Genomic DNA, 15,143 nt, shown 5'->3' with positions numbered 1-15,143 from the left:
TATCCATCCTAGCTTAGGTTATGTTACTATATTAATTTTCTGAAGCTGTTGTAATAAGTTATTACAAACTTGTGACTCAAAATAACACACAGGTTTTCTTAAAGTTCTGGATGCTAGAACTTGCAAATTAGTACCACTGGGCCCAAATCAAGGTACAGACCTTCCCACATGCCCTTCCCCTGGAGCTTCTAAAAGAAAAACCTGTCCCTTGCCTCATGCAGGTTCTGGTGGCTGCTAACTTTTCTTAGATCCTGGTTGTATCACCCCATTCTTCAAAATTAGCACTTTCCATCTCCGTCTACTCTGTTTTCTACAGCTTTCACCTCTATGGATGGATGAAATTTCCTTCTGCCTTTTTCTTATGAGGACACAGTTAGGCCTCACACTGATGATTCAGGATTATCTCCCCATTTCAAGACCTTTAAATTAGTTATGCTTAAAAATATATTTTTAATAGACTCCAGGCACTACCCCATGCCTATCTTCAGGGGGATACATTTTTCAGCAAAGCACAATTACCTGGTTTCTTTCTTATATTTTATTTAAATCAAAACTTTAAAAAAAGTAAATATCATTGACTAGAATGAACAAATGCTTCCCAAAATAACTTTTTTTCACTCAACATTGGAGCCATATACTGTACATAAAGTATATAGCCTTCAGTTTAACTATTCTTACCAAACCTCTAAAAAGTCATAACCAACTGTGCATTTTGATATTCACAGATTCTAGGAGCAGTGGTGCACACTTGTAATCCCAATGGCTCAGGAGACTGAGGTAGGAGGATCGAGAGAGTTCAAAGCCAGTGAGTATTAAGCAACTCAGTGAGACCCTGTCTCTAAATAAAATACACAATAGGACTGGGGATGTGGCTCAGTAGTTCAGAGTACCTAAATTCAATCTTTGGTACCAAGAAAAAAAATATGACAAAAGTAGGAGAACTAGTCAATCTATTCTCAAAATCACTGCATGATAAAAATACCACCACAAATTGTTTGAGTCTAGAGATAGAATTTTCTTTCTTTCCTTTTCTTTTTCTTTTGTTACTGGTGATTTAACCCAGGGGAACTTAACCACTGAGCTGTTATCCCCATCCCTTTTTATTTATTTATTTTTTTGAGACAGAGTCTTCCTAAGTTACTTATGGCGTCACTAAATTCCTGCTGGTGATCCTCCAGCCTCGGCTCCCAAAGTCACTGGAGGCATGTGCCACCACATCTGGCAATACAGAATTTTCTAGTATTCTTTAGGTCCAGGTCACTAATTTCTGCACAGTCATGTACTGGATGTATGATCTTGAACCAATTACTTAACATTTTTTTATCAATCTCTGATAAATTACAAACTTTATATATGTTGGAGAATTGTTTCTAAAAGAAATAATGACCAGTGCATTATGTGACATGGAAGAGTTAACTAAAGTTTTAGTATTTCTGTAACCTTCATCCTCAGAAATATTGTACAGTACCAAAAAATAAAACCCAGAAGATATGCAATATATATTAAATACAGAAATTCCTAAGTAATTATATAATATATAATTTTTACCTACTCCTCAGTGGAATAAAAAAAAGAAAAAAAAGTGCATGTTTCTGTATGTGTTTCAAAATGGACAAATACAAGGACAAAGGTTCAGAAAAAAAGAAATCAGTGATAATCAGCACAAAGGCAAAGTGTCCATGAGGAAATCAAGAATGAGGTCATAGGGGAAGAAGACACAGATCCTAAATTAAAAAGTCAGGATCCCATGGTATAAATGGCATATGGGAATAAAATCCAGAAAGCAGACAAAAACTAGCTGAAACAATCAGGACAAAACAATTAAGGATGGGCATACATGAGTGATTTGGAAATGAGAGGTCTATTACGTTTAATCTGAAAGTACTGAGGACTCGGTTGTTCCTCTATTCTGCTGGGCTGCACGGAAAATACATGTTATCAAGATAGCCGATATTCTAAATGAACAACAACCACATAAATCTGGTTACTGCCAGAGAGATTAGAATTGTGAGGGATTTAGAGTGAAGTGAGTGTGTGGTATTCCTTTTAAAGCTCAACCAGACACAGGATAAAATGTTTGACAGGACAACATTATAATAGAAAGCATTATTTCTGTCTTGAGAAGTTTCCTTTCTTTCTTTTTTTTCTTTCTATACAATCTCTTTTATAACCTGAAATAGATAACCCCTTGTAGAGGCATTTTGAGTGACAGGTTTTGTGGTGCTATTGTACAGCAAGGGGAACACTCCACTGCCAATTCAGGTAATGTTTGGCTAGCACATAATGGCCAGGCAGGTGAGTGAAGAGTGAAAGATCAATGAGATACCCTGTCATTGCGAAAACTAGGATACAGGGTAAATTTATTTTCTTCACCACATGGATTCCAAATTCAATTCTCAGTAGGACTGTTTAAAAAAAAAATTCTGGTGCAATAATTTGCATTGTGTATGTGTTCTGAAGTGGAGAAACTTACCAAGAAAATGAACAGTTTCTAAATTTAACAAATGACTGGTTGTGAATGGGCTGTATTTCTAAAGATGAAAATGCCAAAAAAAATTTAATACTCAATTATTGAAATAACAGACCATGTTTTTGTATTTTTTTAAAAGATTAATTCCTGGGAAGCATCAAAAACACACAGAAATGCACAAGTAGATATTTGTGGACATATATGTTTTAATGTGCATGTACACAGGATAAACTTATTTTATTTAGTTACCTGTGGTTATATGACCTCAACTGGCTGAAGATTTTTCCTTGCTTTCATAAATTATTAAGTGAAGGGGGAAAAACATTTTCCCCATGCTAATTAATATATTAGAGAAGTTGTTAAATCATCTAAATATTTATATTAAGGTTATTTTATCTTTTCATTAACTCAGTTGAAGACCATCAACATTCTGAAAGTAACTTTAGTAAATGTAAAAGTAACATCGAAATAATCATCATTTCCCTAGGCTTATAATTCCTGGTGAGGTACTCAGGTTTGCATGGAAAATGAGAAAACAAAATAGTTTTTAATACAGTCATATAGAACTGAGTCTTCGAAAATGGAAAGAATTTTTCCTAACACACTTCAATTGGATTTTTTTTTTAGACCAGGATTAAACCCAGGAGTTATTAACCAGTGAATCATATTCCCATATTTCCAACCCCTTTATTTTTTTTCAATTTTATTTTGGAACAGGTCTTCCCTACATTACATACAATCTTGTTAATTTCTAAGGATGGCTTTGAACATGCCATCTTGTGTCTCAGCCTCTCGGGCCAGTGGGATTACAGGCATGTACCACTGCTTTTGTCAAATTGGTGGAATTTATATAGTGTTTAACGTGAAAGTAATTACAAGAAAAAAATCAGACAGTCGTTAATTGTGAGACATTCTACACTACAACCAGCCTAGCTATTTTAATTTGTCAATGCTCTGAAGGGGGGGGGAGATGGAGAATGGGCAGGGTCCCCCATCCCTCGGTCTCTCAGCGAGGCTTTGGCTGTGCCCTCTGTAGTCCACCTTGTCACCCAGCTGTTCTGCGTCTGCAGTGGTCCCTGCATACAGTCTCTCCTCTCTGCCACGCACTTGCCACAATTTGCATCATGTGTCTCTTTACCTGTGGGTCTGGTCCTCCCACACCAGCCTGTAAGGGACAGGGACAGTGTTTGTCTGCTACCCAGAGCACAAGGCCCTACATGTGGCAGGTGCACTTTTGGTGATGGTGTGAATGTCCCCATACAGTGAAATAGTGCTCAGCCTCAAAAGGAAGGGACCTCGGGTGTGGTGAAGGAATTCCAGGGGTCACTTTCAAAATAAATTATCTACTGACATATTGTGGTCTTAAGTCCTCATTTTAGTAAAAATCAAACCTGAAACTATGAAAAAAAATCTGACACTGATTTAGAATTATTATTTATGTTCTGTTTATATTTAAATGTCTTTTATTGTCCAAAAGCATTTTTTTTCCGTGTCCAGGAGGATGAACCCAGAGAGCAGAAGCCAGAGGGCTGGGGAGGGACGACGGGGAGTGAGTACTCAAGCTCCCTAAGGCCACGGGAAATGTCCTGGGACTAGACCGTGTGAAGTCACACAACCCCGCGGAGACACAGAAACCACGCAACTGTACTTTAAAGGACAAACGTCGTGGTGTGTGGACCACACCTCAGTGCAGCTGTGTCTTGGTGATGGAGGAGCAGCTGCCGAGCACCCGGAAGCCCCTGGCGCTGGACCCTCCCTTACCACCTCCACACCCACCCTCTGCCCACTGAGTCCGGTCAGTGGTCCCACGTACCTGCCTGAGATGAGACCGTAGACCCTGCACCTGCAAATACACGTCCCCTTCCTGTGCTGGACCTGCTCTCCTAACATGCACACTGTGGAGTGTTTCCCTCAGTAAACCTGGAAGCTGAGCAGGCTCCTGGCGGGACACCTGGGGGCCGCTGGCCACCTGAGCGTGTCCCACCCTGCAGGGCTTGGAGAGGCGCTCCTGTGCAGGCCTTGGGACCCTGTACTGAGGGGGAGATGTCAGGGCACCCACTGCGGGAGCCTTGCCTGGCTCAGGAGAACTCCTCACAGCATGGATGGGCTCACTTTCAGGGCCACCTGGGAGCCCTGGCAGGCGACAGGCACAAGCCACACCCGTTGCCCTGAGCGTCCTGGGGTGAATGGCAAGGTCCTCCCAGTGTGTGGCAGGGACAGAGCTGGTGCAGACCCCACCTGAGCTGCTCTCCCCCCTCACAGGCACCTACGTGATGACAGTCACAGCCAATGACGCGGACCACGGCACCACAGCCAACGGCATGGTGCGGTACCGGATTGTGACCCAGACCCCTCAGAGCCCATCCCAGAACATGTTCACCATCAACAGCGAGACACGGGACATCGTGATGGTGGCAGCAGGCCTGGACCGAGAGGTGAGACGGGCTGTGGGGCCGGGCGGGGCCCTCCAGGGGTGCCGAGGACTGTCTCCTGCATGGGCAGGGAGAGGGGCAGCAGAGGGGACCTGCAGCTGCCATGGACCAGCCCCCGAGCTGGCACGGTGACCGGTCCCCAGGGAGGCCCTGCTGTGCAGGCGGCAGAGACTGGTGGCCACTCAAGAGAAGCCCAAGGGAACCTGGTGGTTCTCAGGGTCCAGCCAGCACTGGACCCAGGATGTGCCCTGCCACTGGTCAGCTCCACCCTGCACACCAGTGCCCTCTGCAACCTGGACAACTCCTCCTGCCCCTGCCCTGAGGGACATGAAGTGCTTCTCTTGGAAATCCTGAGTTTTACTGAGTGGTGCACCAGGGTGGCGTGGAAGGCAACTCTGAAGCCTGTGGCTTGGTGGGAAGGTGAGGTGACCACAGGCACATCAGCAGAATTGGGGGGCCCAGTCATGGGTCCTCTGGGCTCTGGGAGTGGGAGTGGGCCTTGTGAGGCAGGCAGGGCAGGGCTGGCGCGGAGGGCACACAGGGCCTGTCTGCAGGATTGAGGTGTTCCCACAGTGACGTTGGTGGAACTGGGCAATGGAGGGCCAGAGGGCCAGGGGCTCAGGGCCATGACCAGCACCGTCCACCCTAACTAGGGGACCCATCCAGGCCCTGCCACCCTCCCCAGGGGTGGAGAACACGCGCCTGCTTGGCCTGGATAAGCCCCCGCAATTGAGGCTGGCCCTGGCTCTTCTCCTGTCCTTCAGCTCAGGAGAGGTCCCAAAAGCCTGAGAGCAACACAGTGTGGGGAGGGCCATGGGCAAGGTCCACCCAAGGTCAGCCAGCCAGACAGACCCTCTAGATCGCCTGCTCAGGGTCCCCACCTGCCCTGGCCTTCGGAGCAGCCAGGAGCCACAGGTAATTCTGCAGGCTGCGGCCACCGGACATCTCCATACCCATAACGGCAGCATGGCACGCGCACACCTCTCACATACAGGGGCCCAGGAGCCATGGAGCCCGGCCGTCCTGGAGAAGGGGCAGGGGAGCACAGTGGGCGTCAGGCCGTGGACACTGCTCCCCAGGTGGCCCTGGCGGGAGGAGCTCTGCCTGGAGCTGCCGGCGTCCACAGGGAGTGCACTCCTGGTCCACGAGGAGGGAAGCGCAGAGATGGGGAGGGAGCCTAGGGACGTGAGGGGAGGTGGACGCTGCCTCCACTCCCAGGCCCCTGGTCAGCAGCTTGTGCAGCCCACATGGGTGGGAGGTAGAGCCTGAGGGACTGCAGGGTTTCCTGCTCCAAGGGCCCCTGCCTGAGGTAGAGACCCCAGGCAGAGGCCAATGCCCATCGGTTCTTCTCCTTGTTCAGCCTGTTGGTGGAGGCGAGGGGTGGTGCCCAGTGGACGTGCAGCTGGTGGACAGTGTCTGTCCTCGCATTGCTGCCTGTAGTGGCTGGGATGGGCAAGACGGGGGTGGGGAGGAGACACGTGCTGCAGGGGTGCTGGGCGCGGGGTGCTGGGCTGCTCAGGGCCCTGGTGGGGAGGCCATCACATCTGTGCCACCAGAGAGCAGAGCTAAAGCTAAGGGAGGGACAGGAGGGTGACTCCAAGAGACGAGTTCCCAGGTGCCCGCTGCATTCGCAGTGCTCAGAGCAGCCCCAGAGCCCCCCCACACACACAGATGAGCAGACCAGGCCCTGAGGGCCTGGGCCAGCTTCTGAACAGGCTTGGCCCCACCGCGCAGTTGGCCCCACCCGCCTCCGGCAAGAGAGCCACAGGCCCCACTTGCGTGTTGGTCTTGGGCCAAGGTCGGCTGATTGCGGGCAGGAGTGGGGTTTACTAAGACCCCCAAAGCAAGCATGGGGTGTGGGCTCCAGGTGTCAGGCCTGGGGGGAATCAGGGCTCTGTGGGGGGCCCTTGGGCTTCCTCAGCTGGCCAGGCCCCCACAGGAAGGAACCCCTTGTCCTGGGTACAGGTGGCCCTGTGGGCAGATCCACACCATCCCGAGGCTCAGCCCCTCAGCCTGGCCAGCAGGGACCTCCCACCCACCAACCAGGCCCCAGCAAGGGCAGGCGGGTGCAGCTGATGGCATCCTCCCAGGCAGAGGTGGAGGGGAGGCCGGGGCCCGCCCTGCTCTCCAGGATCCGCTGGTCCCCAGCCTGTGCTGTGTCTGCTGCTGTCTGTCACAGGGCTTGAGAGCAGCCTGCAAAATGTTCCAAGTGGAAATGCTCATTTAAAAGCCAGTGGAGGTGAGGATAACTGGCAGCTCTATTGTGGGAGGGAGGCTAGGAGGCGTCCTCACAGCGCTCCTGCCCCGGAGCAGCAGAGCTCAGCGGAGGCTCAGGCCCGCTCCCGTGGGAGCTGTGTGCATGGGAGCGCTCGCTGCTCCTCCAGGGCTTGCGGGATGCAAGTCGTGACTAGCCACCTCTGCTTTGCTCTCAGGCTTCAGTGCTGACGTTCAACCCAGGGAAACTTCAGGGCCGCTCCCGTTTCTCCCACTACCTCCATGTGGGCTGGAAAAACCGAATCAGGTTGATGAGCCAAAGCCCAGTCTCCACTAGGGGGCGCTGTGGGGGGGGAGTAGAGCCACAGTCCTCAGGCAGGACGGGGCTTCAGGGGTGGGACCTCTGTTCAGTGCCTGGGGTACCCTTGTGTTAATGTGACCAGGAGGACCCCAGCCTTCCACAGAGTCACCGGACGCAAGGCAGGGCCACAGTGGGCAGCTATAGGGCAGTCACAGGCGGGACTTCAAGGCACAGGGGCTGGAGAGGGAGGCACATGGCCACACCAGGGAGTTCAACAGGCCCCCGCCCACATGAGCTCAGGGCACAGCCCGGACCTCCCAGCAGTGGCCGCAGGGCCAGGACCTGGCAGGGCCCAACCCTGACCTCCACCTGTGGCTGCAGGGCCAGGACCTGGCCAGGGACCAACCCTGACCTCCCAGCAGTGGCCGCAGGGCCAGGACCTGGCCAGGGCCCAACCCTGATCTCCACCTGTGCCACAGGGCCAGACCTGGCAGGGCCTCCAGCCCCCCATTCTTCCCTCTGCTAACTGAGGCTGAGCCAGGAAAGCTGGGCTGCCCCGGCCACACACAGGACACCTCTCCTGGGCACCTCAGCCTCCTAGGGAGCGAGGTGGGGGCCCAGGGTGGTCAGGGGTGTCAGCGAAGCCATAGGACATGTCACTTGAGCTGCTCCCCCTGGTGGGGGAGGAGGCTGACCTGGCACAGCCACAGGACAGCGGTGCTACCAGGCCCTGTTCCTTCCTTCCCATCCCCCGCCTCCTCCCTGAGCCTTCCTCCCCCTTTCCCATGCCCCTCCTCCATCCCTTCCTCTTCCTCTCTCCTTCCCCACCCTCCTCTTCCTCCCCAACCCTCCTCCTGCTCCCCTCCCCCCTCCCCTAGCCTTCCCTTCTGCCCTTGTCCACCCTCCTGTGCCCACCCTCCTGCTCCTCCCCCGGCCTCCCCGCCCCCCTCCCCCTGCCCCCATCCCCTTCTCACTCCCCCGTCCCTCCCCTCCTGCCTCTCCCCCCTTATTCACTGTCCCCTCCTATCCTCCCCCACCACATGGACCCTCTGCCCTATGGTGATTCTTGGCTCCAGTGGAAGCAAGGGGAGTGGCTGCAGGAGCCCTGGGTGACCAGGCCCAGTGTCCTTCCCTGTGGGGCTGGTGCTTCCTTGAGCTCCCTGCTCTCCCCCGCTGACCGGAACAGGAGCTCCTGTCTCTGGGGCAAGGTCGCCTGCGATGGATCCGGGCTTGGGAAACCAGTGGCCAGCAATACGGCAACCGGGTCAAGATGACCCATCTCCAGGCACGTGCAGGGGGTCCCCTACCGTCCTGCTGCTGCAGACCCCAGGGGCTCTCGCAACTCAGGCCTGAGCTTTGGCCCAAAGGAGACATGACCATCTTCCTCGTGGGGTCCTGGTCCTGCCTCGGCTACAGGACACCCCACAGGGTTGTGTTGGACGCGACAAACCTGGTTTCCCCCCCCCCCAGGACACCCGCACCCCGTACCACGCAGCAGGCAGTGCACGGGGAGCCTGGCGTCCTGGTGGAGTGCCTGGGCCCAGCGAGCGGCCTCTGCAGGAGGGGAGACCCGCCAGCCCCGTCTCATTGGGGGAGCCATGAACTGAGCGCTCCTACGGATCAAACCTCAGGAGAGACTCCAGGTGGCTCTGGTACCTGGAGGCTCCCTGCCCTCCCCCCAGCGGGTCCTAATTAGAATATTCATGGCCTCGTCCAAGGTGAGCGCCCCAGCTCAGTTATGAGGTGAGCAGGTTCCTGGAGACAGCACACTACTCCAGGCTGCGCCAAGTAATTAGCTCCGGCCGCCCTGTTCCGACCCCGCCAGCTGCGCCTGATGAAGTCCATGTCCCTGTGAGAGACCCCTCGGCCCCTCCTCCTGCAGATGGCCATCAGCGTCACCTCCTCAGTCTCACACTTCAGTCGTCAGGTGGCACTGACCCTACTGGGAGTTCATCTCCATCGTGACTGTCACACAGAGACACTGTTGGTGACAAAACCAGTGCCTCCCTCTGCTCAGCAGAAGAGTGACACCTGGGAAATCAAGGGACACATGTTCCACTGTGTCCCACACCTACGGCCACAGCCCCTCCCTGCCACGGGCGCGAGGGGGCGCGTGCTGTCTTCTGCAGCAACACCCGTGGGCTCAGCACCCAAGACCTCCTCCTGGGGTGGACGCAGAAGAGGACACCTGGGGCGGAGGCATGCCGTCCTGAGTCCAGCCTGCCCTCTCCTGTCCTCAGACCTGTCCCCACCCAGTCGTGCTCACAGCTGCCACAGTGTTGTCACGGCACACGTGTGGCTCTGTGCTGGGGGACCCCATGGCCAGCGTCTGTCCCCTGTGCACCCAGTGAGCAACAGCCTGTCAGCCCATGTCCAGAGGCCAGATTCCTGGGGAGCCGCCTGGCCATGGGCTGGCCTGATCAGCCAGAAACTGACTTGAGAAGAGGCCCCAAAAAGACATGTCCAGGTCCCACCCCTGGAGCCCTGAGTGTGACCGTGTCTAGGAAAAGGTCTTTGCAGATATGAAAAGTGTTAGGGTCTGGAGAGGTCTTTGGGGTAGGGTGACCCCACCATGGACCAGCGTCCCGATAAGACACAGGTGGAGGGACACTGGGAGAGACACAGGGGAGATGGCCACACAAGGAGGCAGAGACTGGAGGGATGTGGCCTCAAGCCAAGGGACACTGGTGCCACCAGGAGCTGGAAGAGGCAGGGAGGGTCCTCCCAGGAGACCCTGGAGGAGGCCTCAGACCTTGGCCTCAGACCTCTGTCCCCAGATGGCTGTCTGAAGCCACACCATGTGTGTGGCCATTTGTTGTGGAGCCCCCGGAGACAAGGACGTCCCTGGGGCTTCTGGGGGTGGGGGGAGGCCCTCACTTTTACATCACCTTCCTGAGGAGGGGAGACCCACAGAGAAGAGAAGCCACCGTGAGTCGGCAGGGCCGGGAGCTAAGGTGAGTGAGGGTCGCCGAGGCACGGGGAGTAAGTAGCCCTCAAACCTCGGCTGGCCTCGGCAGAGCAGGACGCAGAGACGCTGCTCACAGGGCCACCAGGGTGACCGGAGAGAGCAGTTCCTGGCCCATCCCCAGCGCTGAAAGAGCACTGGTTGGCTGCTTCACCCGTCACTTACCATCCAGCCCGCCCCCATGGGGTCCTGCACGCTGCTCCCCAGGGCAGAGACAGACTGCGAGGCCCGGGAACATGGCTGGATGGGACGACCCAGCGGTGATGAGGTCCCCGTGAAGGACATAGAGACCCAGATGGACGTAGCGGGAGCCTCCAGGAGTAACATGGGGGCCCGAGGGCTAAGGACACCCAGAATGCCAGTGCCTGCACATCCCGCTCCTGTGTCGGGCCCCCGCCAAGAGGGGCCCTGCCTGGAGGAGACACCGAGGGCCTCTGGGGTTCCCTCCTTAGCACCTGCCCTGCCAAGGCCTCCTCTGGACGCTTTTGTTCAGAGGTCCCCAGAAGTGGGCTGGCAGGAACTGGGCCGGGCACTTCTGCAGGAGTCTCCACTGGGAACAGGGAGGACTGCAGTCACAGCCACATGTGTGTGTGAGCAGTGGTCACTTTGTGACCACCCCCCGGCCACGGCCAGTGCAGGAGTTCATCAAGATGCATCCTGATTTCTGGGCTGGTACATGAGGCCCCAAGCCTCCCTGGCTATTGCATGGTCACTGGGTCCCCCCAAGCAAGCAACCGGGGACTACTCCCCTCCAGGGCCAAGGCAGGTGTGTGTGTGACACACCTGTGTGCACACATTCTGAGTGTGCACCCGTGTGCGTGGGTGGGCCTACTGCCCGGTGTGCCTCTGTGTGCCTCGGGCACTGCCCGGCGTGCACAGCCCCGTCTCCCAGAGGTGTGCAGGCAGGGTCTGCTCCTCTCACCTGCATCCACTGAGAAAACCCACCCAGAAGGACGGAGGAGCTCTACAGGACTCTGGGGTCCACTTTCCAGGGAACTTGCAGACTCCGTGGGCAGCCTGGCCACCTGGAAATGGTGGTGGGGTGAGAAGTGGTCAGGAGGGAAGGGGCTGCTGTGAGGAGGCCAGGGCAGGAGGCTCGTCCTCCACAGAGCCTGGGGAGGGACTGTCAGAAACACGGAGGCGCTGCAAGAAATCGGACAGGCGCTCAGAGGCCGTGGGAAGGTGAGCCTTTACTTGGGCCAGAAGGGCCTCTGGAAGCCGGCTGGAAGGCCCCTGGGCAGCAGGGCACCTGTCTGTATTCCTGACGCTGCGCTGCCCTGGGCCCTGACTGGAGACGCAGGGATGCAATCTACGCGATCAGCTCATTTTAAAATTGGACCGGGCGAAGGGCTACAGTTAGAATGGCCACCCTGAATCCAGTGAAGGCTGAACACACATTCTGGAAACACCACCAGACTCCCTGTTTCCACGGGGTGAGCGGCTTTCCCACTAACCAGGCTCCGCAGCCATCGGACACCCCCAGGGAGCCACCAAAAGCAGAGCTGCCAAGCCGCGGCCACCACCCAGATCCCCTCCCACCCGGCCACCCTCGGTTGGGCAGCCTGGGAGCTGGGTTTAAATCATTGGTGAGAAACACTGAACAGGTGGCAGAGACCACAAGTGGCCTCTCGACCCTCTGGCCCCAGAGCTCAGCATTTCCTCTCCAGCCCCTTCAGAAGTGGTCAGCCAGAGGGCTGGGCCGCGCAGGACTGCCAAAGGAAGTAGCTCCCACCCTGCCAAGGCCGCCCCAGGGAAGGGGCCCCACAGAGACGCAGGGGCTGCCCCCTGGTGGGCCATGTGGCCACTGCAGGAGCCTCTGCTGTCCAAGGGCTGCTTTCCGGGAAGAGGTGAGGAGGTCTGTGGAAGACCATCGAGCTGCTCTCCAGTCCCTTCAGGGACAGAGTTCTGGTCACCGTGAGGTTCTGCAAGAATGGATCTCAGGTGAGAGCAGAAAAGCTGTGGAGCAGCTGCAGAGGACACCTGGGCAGGAGCCACCACCCAGAAACCTCCCCAAACACCCAGAAATGTCCCGAGAGGAAAGAAAGTGCCATGTGTCCCAAACTGTGCAGACCGGGTCAGGCAGCCCGGGGACATCTGAAACCCTGACATGAGCAGACACAGCACACCCAGACCGGCCCAGGAACGCGCCTCACAGCCCGGCCCCGAGTTTCCAGAGCCCTCCTCCCAGCCGCGGGTCCCCTCGGCCGCTCCCTGGCACCAGCGCGAGAGACAGAGGCCGAGAGAAGCAGCCCACAGCTCCTCCCTCCAAAGCACGGTGAAAGGAACCACAGAAGGCCATGTCTCCTTTGAGGGGATGAAGCCGTCAGCCACCCCAGAGCCACCAAGCAAGCCCCAGGCACTGACACCGGCTCTTCCCCCGTCTCACGGGTTTCCCTGCAGCGCTGTGCTGTGCTGGGCTGGCCATGCGTCCACCCTGGAGCAGCAGCCGGGGTCACAGTGCTCGGCAGGGGCGCAGCCTGTTCCCGCTGGGGCTCACTGAGAGGGCACACTGCCCAGGCCAGGCCGCAGAGGGACCCTGGACAGCCAGGGGCTGGTCACAAGCAGGGGCCCTTGAGAACAGCTGGGGTGGCCTGCTGGGACAGATAGGCAGCGTCCATTCCTCACAGGGGTCCCTGGCAGGACCACCGGGGCTGCGCCCCAGCCTCCCCCCACCTGGTACTCTCCTTCCTCTGCACCCAAACCCACCGCCCCCTCCAGGAAGCTCTCACTGGTCATCAGCAGCCTTCCTTGGCAGCTCGTCTTCCCTCAGCGCCAGCGAGGGGGACGAGACAGCGACGGGGAGAGGAAGGCAGTGTATGAGAGCCTCGGAACCTCCGCCCGGCTGCAGGCTGAAGCAGAGACCTCCGCGGCCTCCCTGCCTCAGGCCCGGAGGAGCTGCTGTCTCAGCTGAGCTCCCCAGAAAGCTCACCTGGGCCCAGACAGAAGGGGAACCCCGGGGTCATGGGTGGGGGCAGCTGGGCCATGGCCCTGAAGATCCTGAGGTGGGGTCCCTCAAGTGTGCCGAGGGCAAGCTGGAGGGTGGAGTGACAGGTGCTTCCCGTGATGCAGCAGGACCCTCCTGGGGTGTGAGGAGGCCCCTCCCTGAGGGTGAGGACCCCAGGAAGCCAGGTCCCAGGGCAGGGCTGGACAGAGCGGGTTTGCAGAGGGCTGGCAGGTGTTGGGCAGGCGAGGGCAGGGGTGGCCCCCATTCAGAACCATCCCGGGGCACCCTCTGAGAGGACACAGGCCCAGCCCACCCCTGGGGAGAGCCTCAGAGTCGAGGGAGCACGGGCACCTGAGGTTCACCTGGGCCAGGTGGGATGTGTGCCGGGCAGTGCCTCCCCCACACCAGGATGCAGCCCAGCTGAGGGGCCGCAGACTCAGGGCTGGTGTTGCTGGAAGCTTGGTCCTGGTCCCCAGTGCCAAAACAATAACGAGGACACGGTTTTGAGAAAGAGGGGAGTCTTATTGTTTTGCTAGCAAAATAGAAACACAGGGGACTCCTGCCCCAGAGGCTGTGAGTCTGCCCAGCCAAGGCAACAGAGGGGTTTTTGGTCTTGGTTTTCAGTAGTGGTTTATTTTGTTGTTGACACTGTTCTTTCAGAAATACATGACAGCAGAGTGCATTTGACATAGCAGATATACGTGGAGTGTAACTTCCCCTTCTTGTGGTCATACATGATGTGGAGTTACACCTGTTGTATATTCAAATATCCATAGGAAAGGGATGCCTGGTTCATTCTACTGTCTTTCCTATTCCCAATCTCTCTCCCTTCCCTTCATTTCTCTTTGTCTAATCCAAAGAACTTCTATTCTTTCCTCCCCGCAACATTGTGTGTTAGCACCCGCATATCAGAAAGAAAATTCAGCTTTGGTTATTTGGGACTGGCTTATTTCACTTAGCATGATAATCTCCGGTTTCATCCATTTACTGGCAAATGCCATAACTTCACTCTTCTTTAAAGCTGAGTAATATTCCATTGGATATATATACCACATTTTCTTAATCCATTCATCTGTTGAAGGACACCTAGGTTGTTGGTTCCATAGTTTAGCTATTGTGAATTGAGCTGCTATAAACACTGATGTGGCTGTGTCATATAGTATGCTCATTTTAATTCCTTTGAGTATAAACCAAGGAGTGGGATAGCTGGGCCAAATGGCGGTTCCATTCCAAGTTTTCTGAGGAGTCTCCATACTGCTTTCCATAGAGGTTGCACCAATTTGAAATGTATGATGAGGGTGCCTTTCCCCCACATCCTCGCCCACATTTCTTGTTGCCTGTATTCTTGATGATGGCCATTCTGACTGGAGATGGAGTGAGTACAGTTTTGACTTGCATTTCTCTAATTGCTTCAGATGTTGATCACTTTTTCATGTTTGTTGCTCAATTGTATTTCTTCTTCTGTGAAGTGTCTGTTCAGTTCCTTGGCCCATTTATTGATTGGTTATTTGGGGTTTTGGTGTTAAGTTTTTTGAGTTCTTTATATATCCCAGAGACTAATGCTTTATCAGAGGTGCATGTGGTAAAGATTTTCTCCCATTCTACAGGCTCTCTCCTCACATGATTGATTGTTTTGTTTGCTGTGAAGAAGCTTTTTAGTTGATTCCATCCCATTTATTGATTTTCATTTCACTTCTTGTGCTTTAGGAGCTGTTGAGGAATTTGGCTCTGACATGATGGAGAGTGGGTCCTGCATTTTCTTCTATTAGGCTCAGGGTCTCAGTTCTAGTGCCTAGGTCCTTGATCCACCTTGAGGT

This window comes from Spermophilus citellus (assembly GCF_964194105.1).
Source record: "Spermophilus citellus genome assembly, chromosome: 16".
In the NCBI taxonomy this organism is placed as follows: Eukaryota; Metazoa; Chordata; class Mammalia; order Rodentia; family Sciuridae; genus Spermophilus; species Spermophilus citellus.
The sequence above is the reverse complement of the archived record's forward strand: the minus strand, read 5'-3'. Positions refer to the sequence as shown.